The sequence below is a fragment of the Lissotriton vulgaris genome, chromosome 1_1, assembly GCF_964263255.1.
Source record: "Lissotriton vulgaris chromosome 1_1, aLisVul1.2, whole genome shotgun sequence".
NCBI classification, from domain to species: Eukaryota; Metazoa; Chordata; class Amphibia; order Caudata; family Salamandridae; genus Lissotriton; species Lissotriton vulgaris.
The window spans coordinates 681,492,143-681,511,229 of record NC_141685.1 but is presented as its reverse complement, the minus strand read 5'-3'; positions in this window follow the sequence as shown (position 1 = coordinate 681,511,229).

Sequence of the window (19,087 nt, the reverse complement as noted above, 5' to 3'; positions counted from 1 at the left end):
CACACTGCGATTCTATTAGGCAGGTGGTGGGATGAAGGGTGCAAATACAGTCTCTATTGGTGGTGAAAATGACCCTTTAGGTGGGGATAGCCTTTCGTATTTCCACTCATCATTGTTCAGTGTGGCTGTTGATGGCCAGGTGTAGAAAGCGCACACCTCTTTGTGCCTATGTTGTGGTTCTCCTGGCCGAACACAACCCTCCTATGATGATCATCATTCTATAAATAGGATGTGTCTGGAGAGAAGCCTAGAAAGGAAGCTTAAAAGAAGAACCACCATAACCAGGCCCTGAAAGTGCAGACCACAGATCTTCATCCTGTATGCTTTGACTGTAGAAAAGTGGGAGCCACCTACGCATTTCTTGTTCTTGTTCCACGTTCTGTTTGACCAAGACTGGGAGTGCTCTGCAGAGTGCTCCCAGGACTGCTGTGCAGCCATAGGTGATTTATAGCTGGCAGCCAGCTACCCCCTGGTGAGGGAACATAACCTGAAATCTTGTCTTCATGGAATATTTTGTTCTTCTACCTAAAAATGCCTAGAAGTCAGCCTGTACACTGAGAGGGGAAGGAATCTGCCATACAGTAGTGGTGAATACCAAATGAGTTGAAAAAGCTGTGGTGCTGAGAAGGTCTACCAGGAGAAGGAAGACTGTGGAGAACAATCTGAGAGCCCCAAATCTAAGTTGCAAGCAGGAATGGCTGTTTTCCCTGAAAATATCAATATTGGCCGACCTCGCCTTCATAATTAAGAAGTGTGCTTGTGGTAGACCATGTGTGCGTGACTAAGAGCTGTGCCCATGGTGGTTGACACTGTTAGAAGCTTGTCCCACAGCTGCCATTGTGTCAGTGGGACAACAATCCATGTGACAGCCCACCTGCAATGTGTGACCCAGAATGGTTCCGATACTTTCTGGGGGTGCCTGCAGCATCCAGTACCTATGCTCACTGAAGGAATTCAGGCAGCAATCCCTGTTGCCAAACCCTGCTTTTGCCTACCTTGAACGAGGCTGTTCTTGTGTCTGCACCAGCCACACAGAGAACATGGTGACCTTTGTTGTGGTGAGACTATAATGAGCTGACTGTACTCAACAGGCACTTTCAGTACTGCACTTTGGTTATTTGCACTTTATTATTTATTTGTGCCACACAGACTCTAAATTTGATAGACTTGCCAGGAGTTAAAAAAGGAGTGACCTCTAATCCTTTCTGTTCTGCATTATTCTTTGCATTGTAGACAGTGATAAGAGGGGTTGAGGTGTATCCTGCATTTCCTGGGTTACTCATACCTGGGATTAACAGACCTTGACTGCATTTGGAGTGATGGGACAGGTTTCACTTGCACCTGAATAAGCAGAGTCTCCTCTACACAATGCTGTCTCGACCTCATGTAGTGAAGCTGGGCCAGAGAGGACAGAACTGGTGTTGATTGGTCCCAGAAACCCTTACCACAAAGAGAACAACAAGAAAATGGGGTATAAGTATTGGATTTTAAACCCTAGAGAATTAGATCACTTCTGGACTCAGGAGGAACCTCTGTAAAGGAGAAGAGCTGGAGAGCTGCAAGGAGGTGTACGGCCCCATTGATGTGCATGCTGTGTTGGGCTGTTCTGCAGTTAGTGCTACTGCCAATGAGAGGACAAAGACAATAACTTTACTGTAAAACTGGTTGTAGAAGCATCTCCAAGGGCCTGTGTGTGCTGGCCTCCTGTTCTGAAGTCTCAGGGCCCCAAAGACTTCACCTGCAACTCATCGACCAGCGCCTGGATTCCTCTGTGGACTGCTGCATTAAGAAGAGCACCAAACCCAGTTCATGGGCCCTGAAAATTGTGTGGTTGGTGTTGGAAAGGAAGAAAAACAACTCTTGACGCCATCAGCGATGCCGTCAGTGACCCCACGACCTGCACCAAGGCCGGGGGCATCTCTTGTGAAGTACTTGATGCACTGAAGTTCCAATGCCAGTCGACACCTTCTGATGCCTGCAGTTATTGGCTTTCCCTACGCCAGCGCTGGCACCGATGCCGCCAGCGCCTGCAAAATGCTAACAAGGAGCCAATAACTGACAAAGGTGACTTCATAAACTGTTGAACTTTGCATCGTCTCACCTGAACCGATGCCTTACCACCAATGCTGCCTAATTTCCCCTGTCCCGGACTTGATGTATCGCCTCCTCGCGGACACAATGCCTCGGTTCCCTGGGACAACGAGGGAATCAGCCTTGACCTAGACACTGATGCCTCACCTCCATAACGCCATGCATCGTCCGTAGACCTTGTGTTCCAGGGTACTGTTGCTTGGGGATTCTTGTGACTCCGTGCCTGACGCAACCTAGCTCAGGGTTGGAGGTCGTAATAGTGTAACTCCCTTAGCCTGACTTGAAGCAAGGGTCCCTACTTGGATAAAGGTGCATACCTTTACCAACTAGAGAACCCCATTTCTAACATAAAATTACAAGCAGTAACACTCCTTTGTGAATACCACAAAATAGCAAACTTAGACATCAGTAGTAAACTTAGAACTAAGGAGCATATTTACAAGCCCCTATCGCAACCACAATGTCATGTTCAGTGATGTTGTGATGGTGGTAGGGGCCTCGTGTTATTTACAAGGCAACGTGAAGCCACTTAACATGGCTTAATACTGCCTTGTAAATAAGGCATCCTTTCACGCTGTGTTTAATGTGAAAGGAGGGGCGAGTAAAGGGTGTTCCTTTGGGCATTCCACCGCAACACCCATTGATTATGAACCTGCCTCCTATTAACAAGGGCAGCATAAATAGTAGGCTGAGACAAAATTAAAAACCGGGAAAACCTGGTCTTAAACAGTCGGAACAAGGAGAAATGCTTTATTTCTCCTCGTTTTGCTATTTCCATGTGTGCTGCCATATGCAGCACACAAAGAAACAGCAAATTGCCTATGATTGTTTATGTGCAGGAAGGTGTTCCTGTACATAAACAATCATTTAAACAAATGTTCATTTGCAACTTTTATGTGTGCTGCATTAAGCAGCACATATAGAAGTTACAAATATCATTTAAAGAATGTTTATGTGCAGGAAGAGACACCTTCCTGCATGTAAACAATCTTCCCCTGCACGCAGACACCCTTGAACTATGGTGCAAGGGTGCCTGCATTGGTGCTGGGCTGCTAAATGTAGCTCCAGCACAGGGAGAAACGCAGGACTGCACCACATGCTTGTGAATATGGTGCAGCCCTGCGTTTTGGAAGTGGCAAATCATGTTGTAGCCTTCTCGGATTAACAACACCCTTCACCAATTTCATTGTAAATATCCGCCTAAGTCTAAGTTTATTGCTTTTTTGATATTCACAACGGTAAGTTACTACTAGCAACAATACTACCAGTTATTTTACTAGTAGTAACTTTACCACTATTAACTTTACTCCTAGTAAGTGTACTTAAGTTTGTGAATACCAAAAAGTAGTAAACTTAGAACTAAGTCTGATTACTTTTGGGAATCGGGCCCGGAGAGTTTGGTTTTGGTGGTGACACCCTGGTCACAGGGATGATCCCAATGTCCATCTGCCCAAAAGAGGCTGCAGCAGGTACAGTTTGTTGTGCACCTTGGTGGAAAGAGAAGAAGGTTTGATGCCTGAGATCTTTCCAGTTGTGAAAGTTTTTTCTCTGCACTGGACACTTTGTTGGCAGAAACCAGCTTTTTGGTTCCATCTTTTTGACTTTTCATTGATTACATCTTAGCAGATAGATTTCTGGCCTCCTGTGTTAGCAAATTCAAAGCCTTGTGGCCATCTCAGTCTCATCCTCCTGAAGGCAATAAAAAAGAGAGAATACGGAATGTCAGATGAAGTCATTCTAACAAATGAGGAGGCTTGAATGACAAAGAAACAATGACTGACTGGAAATCTTTGCACATGTAGCATATGCACATATATTTACTGTAAACACCAAAGGATTCAGGGACGTTATAGTTAGGCTCAAAATTCACTTGTACAAAACCAGTGAAATTCAGCAGTAATAGTTACGTGAGCTAACTATAACTCAAGCCCCTGCAATGCACTGCTTATGACATATTATAGCAATCATCACATTGTCAGTGACATCACTGATGACATCTCAAATGATATCACACGTGACATCACTGATGACATTATCCAGTAATTGTGAGTGTTTTCTAAAACTTAATGATTGTTAAATATATACAATAAGGTAAGTGGCTAAAATAGTGTCTGTAATTTGTGGGTGAGTCAGAGGGTGGGTATGTGGTGTGTAGAAAAGTGAGTGGATAAGTGAAAGACTGTATAAACGAGTCAGTGGGTATATAAGTAAGTGAGTACCTGTGTGAGTATGTGCATGGCTCAGTGAGTGGGTGTGTATGCAGCTACAATGGTGAAAAAGTGGGTGGATGAGTGGTTGTATGTGTGAATGAGTGGATGTATCAGTGGCTGTAACTGGTTAATTAGAAAGTGCATGAGGGAGTGCATGGGTGACGGAACAGGTATATAAGTGTCTGTGTGGATGAGGGAGAGGGGATATGATGGCCTGTGGGGGTACATCAATGGCTTTGTAAGTGGATCGATGGGTGATTGAGTGGGTGTGTTAGTGGTTCTATGGTGAGTCAATGGATAGGTGAGTGGTTATATAGTTGAGAAAGTGAGTGTGGGAGAGATTGTATTGGACACTGTATGCTTGTGTCACTGACTATATATATGTGTGAGTACTTGTGTCTGAAAATCTTTAATGAATTGAGAGGATGTGTTAGTAACTGTATCGGTAAGTGAGTAGGTGTGTGAGTAGCTCTATGGGTGACTGATTCAGTATGTGAGCAGTGGTGACTTGCATAGGGCGTGCTGCAGGCAGTGGGGTGGGGAGGGGTAGGGTAGAGGGTAGTAAACAGAACAGAGGATAATAATTATTACTTTCCTCTGTTCCGTCATATGTCCAAGTTTACTAACCCCCACCTTGCCCCTCCCCCGCCCCACCACCCCACAGCACGCCCTATGCAAGCTGCCACTATGTGTGAGTGAATGTATGGGTAGGTGTGTAAGTGTCCGTATGTGTGCATGATTAGATGTCAGAGTGGCTGTATTGGTCGGGGAATCGGTCCATCAGTGGTTGTCTATGTAAGTGAGTGGTTGCATTAGGGGTGTATAGATGAATTGATGTATGAGTGCCTCTAGGGATCAGCGATGGAGTATATATGTGTGTTTGTATGGGTGTGTGAATGGATATATAAGTGGTTGTGCGGAATTGGGTGTATAGTGATGCACGTGGGTGTGTGATTGGTTCTGTGGCTGCTGTTATCAGTGGTGTAATTTGAGATGTCAGTGATGTCATCAGTGATATCCTTTGAGATGTCATCAGTGATGTCACTGACCATGTCATGAGTAATGTAATATGTGTGGTCATAAGCAGTGCATTGCTGGGTGGGAGTTATAGTTAGCTCAGCTAAGTATAACTGCTGAATTTCTTGTTTTGTACAAGCAAAATGTCAGCCTAACTATAACTTCCCTGGAAACTCTGTTTTTTTCAGTGAATTTCTAAGGATTTTTAAATTCTATTTCCTAACTATAATGGGTATCTGAGTATCTAAAAGTGTCTCCCACTGGGTACATCAATGTCTGAGTGGACTTGTGGGTGTGTGCATCAGAGTCTCAGTGTGTCTCTGGATACAGTAGGGTCTGACTAGAATCAGAGTGTGCCTGTCTGTGAGTGGGTCTATCACTGTCTGAGTGTGTCTCTGGGTGTCTCAGTCTGAGTGGGTCTGTGAGTAGGTGCATCATTGTTTGAGTGGGTCTGAAAGTAGGTGTCCCAGTACCTGGGTTTGTCCGTGAATATGTATATCAGTGGTTCTGTGAGTGGGTGTTAGTATCTGAGTGAATCATTTATTCAGTGTGTCACTGTCTGAGTGGGTCCCCCAGTGTGTGGGTCAGTGTCTGAGTGGGTCTTGTAGTGGGTGCATTAGTGTCTGAGTGGATATATCAGAGGGTGCTTTAGTGTCTGAGTCGGATTGGGAGTGGGTATCTAAGTATCGGAGAGGATCTCTGAATGGGTGCTTGAGTCTTTGACTATGTCTGTAAATGGGTATGTCAGTGTCAGAGGACGACTGTGAGTGGCTGTATAAGTTTCTGAATGGGAATGTCACTGGGTGCATAACTGTTGTGACTGAGTGTGTGAGTAACTAAGTAGAAGTCAGTGTGAATGTGTGAAAATATATAAATATTTATTTTATATTTTTACCAATTTTAGTAATGCCATTGGGATATTCGCGATGTCCCTGCAAAGTTACACGGGGGCTGCACTGACAGTTGTAGCATCATCACAGATATCATGCTTGGTCAAGAAATACATTTTGTCCACATTTCTTGTGTCTTTAATACCCTCATTTGTCAAACATGGGGTCAGAGTACCACCACCCCGATTCGTTATATCACCTTTTACAAAACGTATCAGCCTGGGAACCATTCTTCATCCATAAAATGGTGGACAAAGCTTTCTCTTCAGGTCACAGCATTCCTTTCGACTTATTTCGTCGCGATTCTTTGCAGAATAGTCGCAAAGTTTTCGTGGCCCAGATATCACAAAATGTTTCTTCTTAATTTTCTCAAAACGAATAAACGGATTCCAACCAAATACCAAAAAGCATAATCTGCGGTTTTCTACCACATTTTGTGTAATTCCATCTAGCAGTTCAGGCTGTAGTTGTGTTGACAGGTCTCACAGGAATTAACATTGCAAACGCACCCTTTTTTCAACCTCATTTTTTCTCAGCCCCCCCTTCACGATTCGCTCCAAAGCGTTCCTTGTGCAACAAGAATCACTGGAGCACTTTTTGTGACGATCCGTCAAATGGCACCAAAGTTATAGGCAAGTCAAAAAATGTATATATCCAATACCAATTGTCAATGTACGCTCTCAGGAAGAATGCAGGCAAAGCACAGTGATGATGTCCAAGTTTAATCCACACAACACGTTTCGGCAACAGCATTGATCATGTGTGAAAGTACACAAACAAATATACACTGATAAACACGCTCCAACAAGAACTACTAATGGATATGTACACGGTAAATAGAATTGTCGTCAACCTGTCTAAGAGACCCATGAGCGATGTAGAAAAAACACTCTTTGCCTTGGCCTCTCTTTTTGTCCTTCCTCTACATTTAATTACACTGACACCAGAATCAATCTGTTTAAATTTGTGAGGAAACTCAAATGTTAAAAATGGCATACGTTAAAAAGATTGGATCAAAACCAAAGTAGAAGGAACAGTAACAGTACTAGTAATAATGATCTCATGATTGTGGCGTAGAAACCCTAATCACCATGGTGGAATTAGACCAGGACAGCGAATTTAGGGATGATCTGATTCGCACTACACAGATTCTAGAGAACATGGAATTGGAACAAGGGGCAGCGGCTAGGACTGATTTCAAAGTAAAATCCACGTTTGTACCCCTACTCCCACACGATAACATAGGTACGTTCCATGAGTGTGCTATTAAGGAACTCATGGACCTCAGACATAAGAGAGATCACTGAAACAATATTGGCAGACCAAAAATCAAGTACAAAAATTATCGACATAATTATATCGAGTACAAAAATATCGACTCCCAATACTTAACCCCTTCGCTGCTGCCGCAATTTTACCGCTGTGCGGTAAACAAAAGAACAGGGCGGGCCCGTGACGAACCCCAGCCGTCATCAGCACAAGCCCACCGCGGGGCTTGACGGCTGGGGCTCGTCACCAGCATGGGAGGGTTTAAACATAAAACTACAAAAATATCGCAACAAAAAAACACCGAAAACAACATTATCGACCCTAAAAAATATCGCAATTAAAATATATCGACTTTCAATACACATAAAGACATAATCAAAAATATCGAAAACAAAAATATAGACCACTAAAATATCGATAAATCAAATTATCGACTGCACTATACATAATAAATATACGAATATCAATTGAAAGTGTTTTGGAAATGCAGCAAATATTACAGTAATAAATGTTATGGTCGTGCTATAACTCAGGAAACAACTGTAACTAACACAACGGAACATAAGCACCCTCCCAACGTTACAGAAATAGAAATTAGGCAAATGCTTGACTCACTAAAAGAAGCAAACACTAACACAGACCGCTCATCTACAACTGTTCTTAAAGACCATCTAAGAACTCTCCCCCGACATGCATCAAGTCAAGTCCCCTCTATAGAGTCTCTAAAAAGGACAATAGCTAGGCAAAAAAGAATAACTACAGCTACACCACCTGCCCCAAAAACATTTGAGGAAGTCCAAATACCCCCTGAACTAACAATAACCCATAATAACGATCCTTTAATCATATATGACAATGCATGTAAAGAAAAAAGAATTATAATGTTTGCTACAGCTGACAATATGGTGACATTACACCAATGCGAAACATGGATGATGGACGGCACATTCTCAGTGTGCCCAAAACTATTTTACCAATTATACACCATCCATGGACACTATCAAAACTGTAATATCCCCTTCATATATGCCCTACTACCCAACAAACAGCATACTATACTGAGGTACTAAATAAAATAAAAGACCTAACAAATAATTACTTCCCCCAAAAAATTATCATTGACTTTGAGAAAGCAATGATCAATACAATGCTAAAAACCTACCCTCACACATCAATCCAAGGTTGCTACTACTACTTTAACAAATGTATATAGAAACATATACAAAAATCTGCCCTAAGCACCCAATACTGCACTGACAGTACTTTTGCCTACCAGGTAAAAAAATTCATTGCCCTGGCCTACGTTTCAGTTACAGACGTAGCGGAACATTACAACCTAATAATAGACAGCCCCTATTATAAAAAAAATGAAACTAAACTAAGCACTCTCTTAGATTATTTTTAAGATACATGGGTAGGAAGACTACACAGATCTGGACACAGAAGGCAACCAAAATTCCAAATCCCCTGGTGGAACGTCTACCTAAGTACACTAAATAAACAAGCTAAAAGCAACAATGCTGTTGAAGGATGGCACAATGCTTTCCAAGCAGGTACAGGCAGAGGTTCCCTAACCCTACATAATCTCCTTCAAGCATTACAAAAAGAGCAAAGCTACCAAGAACTCCGAATGGAGCAATCTATAACACAAATAGGCCCGAAACTAACTAAAGAAACGAAAAAAATGTACAACACCTTACAAAGCCAAGTAACCCTATACCCAACTACCAGAGACCTACCATACCAATCTACCATAGCTAAAACAATTCTTTAAACATAAGTCACATACCTACAATATTCAAATAGTAAACATAAAATATAGATATTAAACACATGTTAGAAACTGTAACAAAATTATTGATATATATTTAATATATTTATTTAAATATTTCTAACTAATTTCCTTACAATTTCTAACATATACCATAAAATTACATAAAAAATAACATAACAATCCCACCCAATAAAAAATATGAAAAATGCTTACTCACTTTGTTGCTGAAGAGAAACCTTTGTAACCAAATAAGTCATTCCTTTGAAGTAATCCTCCCAAACAATCCAAACGAGATCATCCAAAAATAACACGTTATCAAAAAAATTCTGCTCTAACACAATCCACTCGGAAACCCTTAAAAAACCCGAAAATAGTTCACAAAAAAAGAAAAAATGCTCCATGGAAATGTAATATAAATAAAATTTAAAAAAACAGATCGATAACGATTCTTCTCCATAATGGATCCAACGATAAGCCATTAAAGACCGGAAAATAGTGTAAAAGATAAAAAACGCTCCAGGAAAAAACGAAAATGTTAGAAAGTGCGTTTCTAATATATTAAAAAATAATAGAGACCCTTCTTACAAATTAGGCCCAAACAAATAAACAGTCCCATTTATATTAACATTAAATAACATTGTAAAATTAGTTTACACATGTTACAATATACATTATGTAACTATTGTATTTTTTTCAATTAAACAAAAATTTAACATTGTTATAGAAATTATTCCAATGTACAATATGTTATTTTCAATGACTTTACATTAAATAACCAAACATTTATCTTATTAAAAATTACTTACATGACTGTATGAATATACAATACTGTTATTAATATTACTATTATTTACTGTTTGTATAATCCAATATTTTTCCTAAAAACATTAGCAATGTATCTGTAAAAAATATTATTATTAATATTTTATATATTAACAATAAAAATGTATTTCAAAAAACACAAATGTAAATAATATAATAATGTTAACAAAACCTGCCTTTTTGTATTAATGTTTATAAATATGTGTACTACAAAAAATGTTTAAAAATACTACCACACTGTTAAAAAATTATTTAAAAAAGTTGTTGTATATGACTTGTCAAATACATTATTATTTTTACATTAAAAACTGTGAAATAAACAAAAAAATGTACACTTAATAAATATTACTTTACTTCAAAATAATTATAATAAATTATGTTTGCAATAATAATTTTTTGAGACAAATGTACAACTGTGATGAAAATGTAAATATTTTTAATTTATGTAATGAAAATAAAAATGTACAGATAACATTGAAAAAGGTCAATAAAATTATTTTCTGATTTCTTATTTTACAACCTTCTTTTTGAAAATATTAAAATATTTAAAACATGCTGGGACTCTAATTATTTTTTTTAATTACTAACAATTACAATAATTAATTATTATTGTTACAATAATTTTACCATACAACATGAGTTCAACTGAGTTAATATCATTATATTTACTCTCACAAAATACTAAACATTCATGTATTATAATTTACTATTCCCACTGCATCAACTATATATTCTACCAAAATTCTGAACAGTCAACCAAAATAATTTATCATTCCCACTCCACCAAGGTTAAACTCAGAGAAGGTGCTAAACCCTTAACCCAAAAAAGTTACTGTTCCAACTCCACCAAGTATAAACTCAAGGAAGATGCTGGACACAAAACCCATATAATTTACTATTCCAACTCCACCAACTATAAACTCAGGGAAGGTGCTGGACACTCAAACAATATAATTTACTATTCCCACTCCACCAAGTACAAACTCAGGGAAGGTGCTGGATCCAAAACCCATATAATATATATTCCCACTCCACCAAGTACAAACTCAGGGAAGGTGCTGGACCCAAAGCCCATATAATTTACTATTCCCACTCCACCAAGTATAACATCAGGAAAGGTGCTTGACACTCAAACAATATAATATACTATTCCCACCCCACCAAGTACTAACTCAGGGAAGGTGCTGGGTAGAAAACCCATATAATTTACTATTCCCACTCCACCAAGTACAAACTCAAAGAAGGTGGTGGATACAAAACCCATATAATGTACTATTACCACTCCACCAAGTACAAAGACAGGGAAGGTGCTGGACACAAAACCCATATAATTTACTATTCCAACTCCACCAACTATAAACTGAGGGAAGATGCTGGACACTCAAACAATATACTTTAGTATTCCCACTCCACCAAGTAGTAACTCAGGGAAGGTGCTGGATACCAAACCCATATAATTTACAATTCCCACTCCACCAAGTACAAACTCAGGGAAGGTGCTGGACACAAAACCAATATAATTTACTATTCCCACTCCACCAAGTACAAAGTCAGGGAAGGTGCTGGACACAAAACCCATATAATTTACTATTCCAACTCCACCATGTATAAACTCAGAGAAGGTGCTGGACACTCAAACAATATAATTTACTATTCCCACTCCACCAAGTACTAACTCAAGGAATGTGCTGGATACCAAACCCATCTAATTTACTATTACCACTCCACCAAGTACAAAGTCAGGGAAGGTGCTGGACACAAAACCCATATAATTTACTATTACCACTCCACCAAGTAGTAACTCCAAAAAAGTGATGGACAATCAACCTATATAATTTACTATTCCCACTCCACCAAGTATAAACTCAGGGAAAATGCTGGACAATCAAACAATATTATTAAGTAATCCCAATCAACCAACAACAAACTCAGGTAATGTAGTGTACACAAAACTAACATAATTTACTATTATATACATTTTTTTTCATTTTATTTTAATTGTAACATTTTAGTAATACATTTTACAATTTCTAATTTTTAAAACACTCCGCACCCTATACACCTAAAAACCCACATCCCACACTTAAATTTTAATTGACACTTTTTAAATTTTTATAAAGAAATTAAATTTTTAAAAATGTATAAAAAACTAAAATTTATGATTACAAATTTTAAGAAAACCACCCTCCCTATTCCCAAAAACACACACATCCCATTAATAAATATAAGTATACATTTTTACATTTTTTAATTTTTAATACATTTTTTTAATAAAAAAAATTATTACTAATTTAAAATTTTACAACAATCATCACCCTATTCCCCTAAAAACCCACATCCCACTCTTAATTTTTTTTCTAATTATTTAAAAAAAAGAAAAAAAAATTTTAAATAAAATTTAAATTTTAAACATTCAAATTTTTAAAATACTACCCACCCTATTCCCCTAAAAACCCACATCCCTCTCCTAAATTTTTTTCTAAATTTAAAAAAAAAATGTTTTTTTTTTTTTAAATAAAAAAATTCTAATTTCACTTCTTTAAAACACTCCCCACCCTATTCCCCTAAAAACCAACATCCCGCTCCTAAATTTTATTATACATTTATTTCAATCTTTTTAATAATTGTAATTTTTTTTCAAATGTAAAAAATTAATTCTAAAATGACTTTTTTAAAACACTCCCCACCCTATTCCCCTAAAACCCCACATCCCGCTCCTAAATTTTATTATACAATTATTGAAATATTTTTTAATAATTTTTAACTTTTTATAAAATAATGTAATTCTGAAATCACTTTTTTCAAACACTCCCTATCCTATTCCCCTAAAAACCCACATCCTGCTCCTCATTTTTATTATACATTTATTTAAATATTTTAAAAAAAAACATTTTTTTATAAAAAAAATATATCAATTCAAAATTCTATTTTTTAAAACACTCCCCACCCTATTCCCCTAAAAACCCACATCCCGCTTCTAAATTTTATTATACTTTTTTTTAAATAAATATTTTTTTTAATTATTTATTAAAAATCATGTAATAATTTATGTATTTTTTAATAACTTCAATTTCATATTTAACAATCTAAAAAACAAACATAAATATTCTTACACTCTATATTTATAATTTCGATATTTAAACTTTCTATATTTTTACATTCGATATTTTAACACTCTATATTTTTACATTCGATATTCTGACACTCTATATTTTTACATTTGATATTCTGACACTCTGGGCCCCATTAGGATGACGGGTGGACATTGTCCGCCCGCCACCCTATCGTAGAACGGGACCGCCCGCCATAAGGGCGGGGGTCCCGTGCGGGGAATTAGGATGTGCCCGCCACAGTGGCGGGCACATCCTGTAGTTTTTGCATTGTGGCGGGCAGTGCACTCAGCACCGCCCGCCACAATGTAAAAAATGCTGTTTTACATTTGCATATGCAAAGCAGCAGGCACCGCGCGGTGCCTGCCGCTTTGCATATGCAAAGCAGCAGGCACCGCGCGGTGCCTGCCGCTTTGCATATGCAAATGTGGGGGGGTACCATAGGTACCCCCCATGTGCCCCCCAGACAGTGGCGCCAACCTGGCAATCACCGCATGCCTTTCATGGCGGCATTGCCGCCGCGGAAAGGCCTCTGCTTTTTGCCATTGTAAAAAGGCTAGCGGTGTCAATTGGACACCGCCACCATATTAATCTATTACCGCCACGGTCGCAAGCCGACCGCGGGGGTAAAGTGGCGGACGGTCTTTCCGTCCGCCGCTGTCCCCTCCGCCATCCTAATCAGGCGGAGGGGAACACGAGAGTGGTTGTCGGGCGAATTGCCTCCGCCTGGGTGGCGGTGGCCACTGCCACCCCGGCGGAGGCAATCCGCTCGATATCGTAATGGGGCCCTCTGTATTTTTACTTTCAATATTAATTAATTACTAACATAAACAATATTTTACACACTCGATATTAACAACTCGATATTACTACCTTCAATATTTGTTTTTACTATCAAAATCGATATTACTTACCTCGATATTACTTACCTCAATATTATTGCAGACTCGATATTCCTGACTCTATATTATGTCCATTCGATAAAAAAACCCTCAATATTTAGACTGCATACCACCTAAGAGCAGGAAGAAACCTAGAGACATTTACAAAAATCTCTCTCTCACCCAGAGACAGGCTCTGGAATCACTCAATAATGATACCAACATTGTGATTCGACCCTGCGGATAAGAGGGGCAACATTGTTATCCTAGACAGGGATGAGGCATTACACCAACTTAATGATACCAAATTTTACATACATGTCATTCATGATATCTACAATCAAAGCAACACAGACATCTGGACAAACTGATTAACTGGAGGGATAAGGGCCTCCTGGAATGGGAAGTATTCTGCTATATGATAGGAGACCATCCCAAACTCTGTATACTTTATCTGCTACCAAAGTTACACAAAGACAGCACTAGACCACGGGGACACCCCATTGTATCTTCTATTGGGAGTGTTAGTGAGCATATCTCAAAATATGTTGACCATTTTTTGAGAGATTTTGTGACACAATTGCCTAGCTATCTGAGGGATACTAAAGATTTCCTATGCAAGATTGAGAACCTGGTTTGGAACCCGGAATATCTCTTTATTGTACTAGATGTGCACTCGCTCTACACAATAATAGACCATCAGCAGGATCTTGAAGCATGTGAGCACTTTCTGAAACACAGGTCCCTAAGATATCGTGAGCATAGCAGGATGATCATAGAGATGACTGAATTTTGCTTGAGAAAAAAACATCTTTGCCTTTAATGGCGCCCTTTATAGGCAGGTTAATGGTACTGCTATGGGTTCTTGTTTTGCTCCGAGTTTTGCGGATTTATTCATGGGCTACTGGAAGTAGGGGATCTTAGACAGCAACACCCTGAAAGAGGACCTCCAGAAAGTCATCATGTGGCTACGCTACATAGATGACTTTTTCATCATCTGGAGAGGTTCCAGGAGTGATGCTGAGAGGTTAATTTACAAACTCAACACCAACAGATACAGCATTAATGCTGACAAATCTGTCTACCTCGATATCTGCCTGGAAATAAAACAAGGTAAGGTATGCACTTCTCTCTTTCGGAAGTCCACAGCAGGGAACAGTGTCCTGCATGCCCTTAGTAGCCACCCAGAGGCACTAAAATGGAGTATACCATATGGCGAACAGCTGAAGGCCTAAAGGATTTGCAACAACACTGAGGCTTACACAGAAGAGAGAGACAACATCATTGGCAGGTTCTGGAACAGGAGTTATCCCAATTGGGTCCTCAACAAAGCTTAGGATTGGGTAGAAGGGGAGGAGAGAATTCACACACTACGTGACAAGACTGACGATACCAAAGATGATGACAGTGACAACACACAAAGGATTCTCACAATTCAGAGTTACATAAAGTTAAATGCATACTCTCTAGAAACTGCAACATTTTGAAAACTGATTGTCTCCTTGGGACATATGTAGCAGAGAGACCTACCATCACATATAGACGTAACAGAAATATTCATGATTTTGTGGTCAGGAACCATATCACTCACTATCCCACCACCATCAGCCATGGCCTCATAGGATTGCAATAATATAATACCAGGTGGGGAAAAGGGGTCCAATGGGTATTTATAGACCTGCACGGATTAATCCCCTATCCAAATATGACAACAACAAAAGTCCGCAGGTCTAGAATGAGACCAATAATGTTTAGACCAACATTATAGAGTGCACAGAACAGGAGAAGTCATAAATGGAAAAAGTCTCATGTGAGAGGACGGATTCCCATCATCCACCGAAGTGGCATGATTCATCATTTGGGGATCTCCTCTCGGCTGCACACTAGTGCAACCAAGGAGCTACAACTCCTTGCTAGTGTAAAGGAGGAGCTCGCGGATGCTTTAAATGAAATCCAAGACTAGATCATCTAAGATCCGTGAAGCATTACGCAGTGTAGTGACCGTGTAGTGCAGTGTAGCGATAAGTGAACTAAAATTGACTACAAGGGGAAAATTATATTTAATCAGTATCCTATGGTGTCAAAGGTTAAAAAGTGCAAGGGTGCTCTCGATAGATGTGTGAGCACACTAATAATGAGGTCGACATGTTTCAGCCATTCAAAATCACGGCTTTCTTCAGGACCTAGATGTAACTACTGCACATTAATTGTGACATAAGATAAACATATCTTGTATTGGACGATACAGCCGTATACCTGTACACAATTGATGGCACCAAGGCCTACGTGTCGAGTCGCATCGATAAGGGCGGGGCTATTGTCATTCTTGATACCACCGATTATCGGGATGAATGCCTCAGGCAACTGACGAATGTCAGGTCTTACTGTAAACTGTCTGTAGATCCTACAGCCCGATTAACTAGAGAGATTACTGAGCTAGTTGAAGAAGGAAAAAATGAAGGATGGGTGTCAACACAGGAGGCTAATTATCTGTTAACCACCCATCCTGTGATGCCCTATTTTTACATGTTACCCAAGGTACACAAGCCCCAGCGCAAACCCCCCAATCCCCCCCCCCCCCGGCCGACCCATCATTTCCAGGATAGGGTCACTTCTCGAGCCATTGTCCACGTTTGTGGATTATTTCTTGAGATCCTTGGTTAAGACTATGCCGACCTACCTACAGGATACCAAGGATGTCTTGCCGTTACTGCCCAAAATAGACTTCAACAGGGAAACGGATTTCCTCATCAGTTATGACGTGGAATCCCTCTATACTTGTATTCCCCAGTTGGAAAATTTAGATGCAGTTAGGACACTCCTTGACCACAGACCAGATACCACAAGTACACCAGTTCCATTTATCATGGAATGTGCCAGGCTGGCAATGACTGAAAATTTCTTTAAATTTGAAGATCAAATCTACCTCCAGACATCTGGTACATCAATGGGGAGCGTTTTCTCACCCAGTCCAGCACTGCTTGGCAGTTCGGGCTGGACTGTTCCCATGAGGCACAGGGTCAGACTGATTTGCATATGGCCATGTCTGAACTGGGGTGGCAGAGTGGGCTAAAGAACGGTGATGGATTAAACCCAGATCTGTTGACAGGGTGTGAGTGTTTTATTGGTTCAAATGGTCCATCCATCACTACCCCCTTTTGTACCGCTTTGTTTGCCATAAGATGGTGGGGTATGCTCAGACGTGAGTCCCTTGCTCACTTTGCCACTGGATTCAAGCAAGCTGGGCTGAAGATGGCTGAAATGCCAGAAACCGGTCCTCGGAAACTTGTTTGCGGTCCAGGGAAGGCAAGGCTTGGCAGTTCGGGCTGGACTGTTCCCATGAGGCACAGGGTCGGACTGATTTGCATATGGCCATGTCTGAACTGGGGTGGCAGAGTGGGCTAAGGAACGGTGATGGATTAAACCCAGATCTGTTGACTGGGTGTGAGTGTTTGATTGGTTCAAATGCTCTGTCCATCACTACCCCCTTTTGTACCGATTCATAGTTAGAGTCATGACGGCGTCCCGCGTTTTTGATATATGACCCATGAGACTCCCGTCTTTACTTCACGCATGGCATTTGCCTTTTCCACAGATGCTGGCAATTTTTCTGATCCGTCCATCAATATTTAAACCGTTACCTCGGACGGGACGTCACCGCCGGTGACTCTCAGGTTCCGGTCCGGGGTATCGACGGATTAGGTAAGGGTATAGTCTGCGTTTAGTTTTAAATAGTCGTTGTTAGATATGCTATCTTTGGCTTCTCAATGCCTACATTTGCCGATTTATACGCAGCTTTTACTGCCGCGATGTTGGGTGTTTTGATTAACCTCTTAAGCGCTGCTGACGGCCAACGGTCGTCACGAGCGCTACCTCCCCAGTGCTGCGCACGACCATTGGACGTCCATTCAGCACTAGTTCCAATGGACAGCGCAGCACTGGGGAGGGATATTTGCGAAGCAGCTAAGGTGTTAATGTTACAACGGCTGTTTCCTCCACCTTGTTACTTTTACTTTTTCACTTTCCTTGGTAAATGTTCAAGAGAAGTTTACCCTGATATTGTAACTCTAGCTAGTTGACTATGCATAATCAGATAGAGCTTAATGCAGGCAGACACTTGATATTGCACTGTGTAGCATTCTATTTGGATACAACCCGAGTGTTTACATTTTAGAAAACATATTTGTTATGTTAGAGTACATCTTGCCCACTTTTATTAGATATGGCGGCTATATCTACAATTACTCATGGGCTAGTCTTTCTTTCCCCCGTTTTTCTAAAGAGCGTTGCTACAAGCCCTGAGCGGTTGCCAGGAGCAGTGAGTACCCTCCCGATTTGCAACGGGTAAGGTTCTCTTGATAGTGAGTCCATGACATTGTTTGGCACATATTTCATTTTAATGTGTTGCTTGAGTATATTTATAGTTTAGACCAATATTTAGTTTGCACCAATAATTTTCCTATATTTCTGTTTTTTAACAGGAGTGCGACACCTATGCCTTGGTGCCATTCATTGTTGTGTACAGGTATATGGCTGTATCATCCAATACAAGATATGTTTAGCTTCTATAACAATTAATGTGCAGTAGTTACATCTAGGTCCTGAAGAAAGTCGTGATTTTGAATGGCTGAAACATGTCGACCTCATTATTAGTGTGCTCACACATCTATTGAGAGTGCCCTTGCACTTTTTAACCTTCGACACCATAGGATACTGATTTAACATAATTTTCCCCTGGTAGTCAATTTTAATTCACTTATCCCTACTCTGCACTACACAGTCGATACACTCTGTCATACTTCACTGATCTTAGATGATCTAGTCTTGGACTTCATTTAAAACATCCAAGAGCTCCTCCTTTATACTAGCAAGGAGTTGTAGCTCCTTGGTTGCACTAGCCTGCAGCCGAGAGGAGATCCCCAAATGATGAAGCATGCCACTTAAGTGGGTGATTGGAATCCGTCCTCTCACATGAGACTTTTTCCTTTTGTGATAATCTCCTGTTCCATGCACTCCATAATGT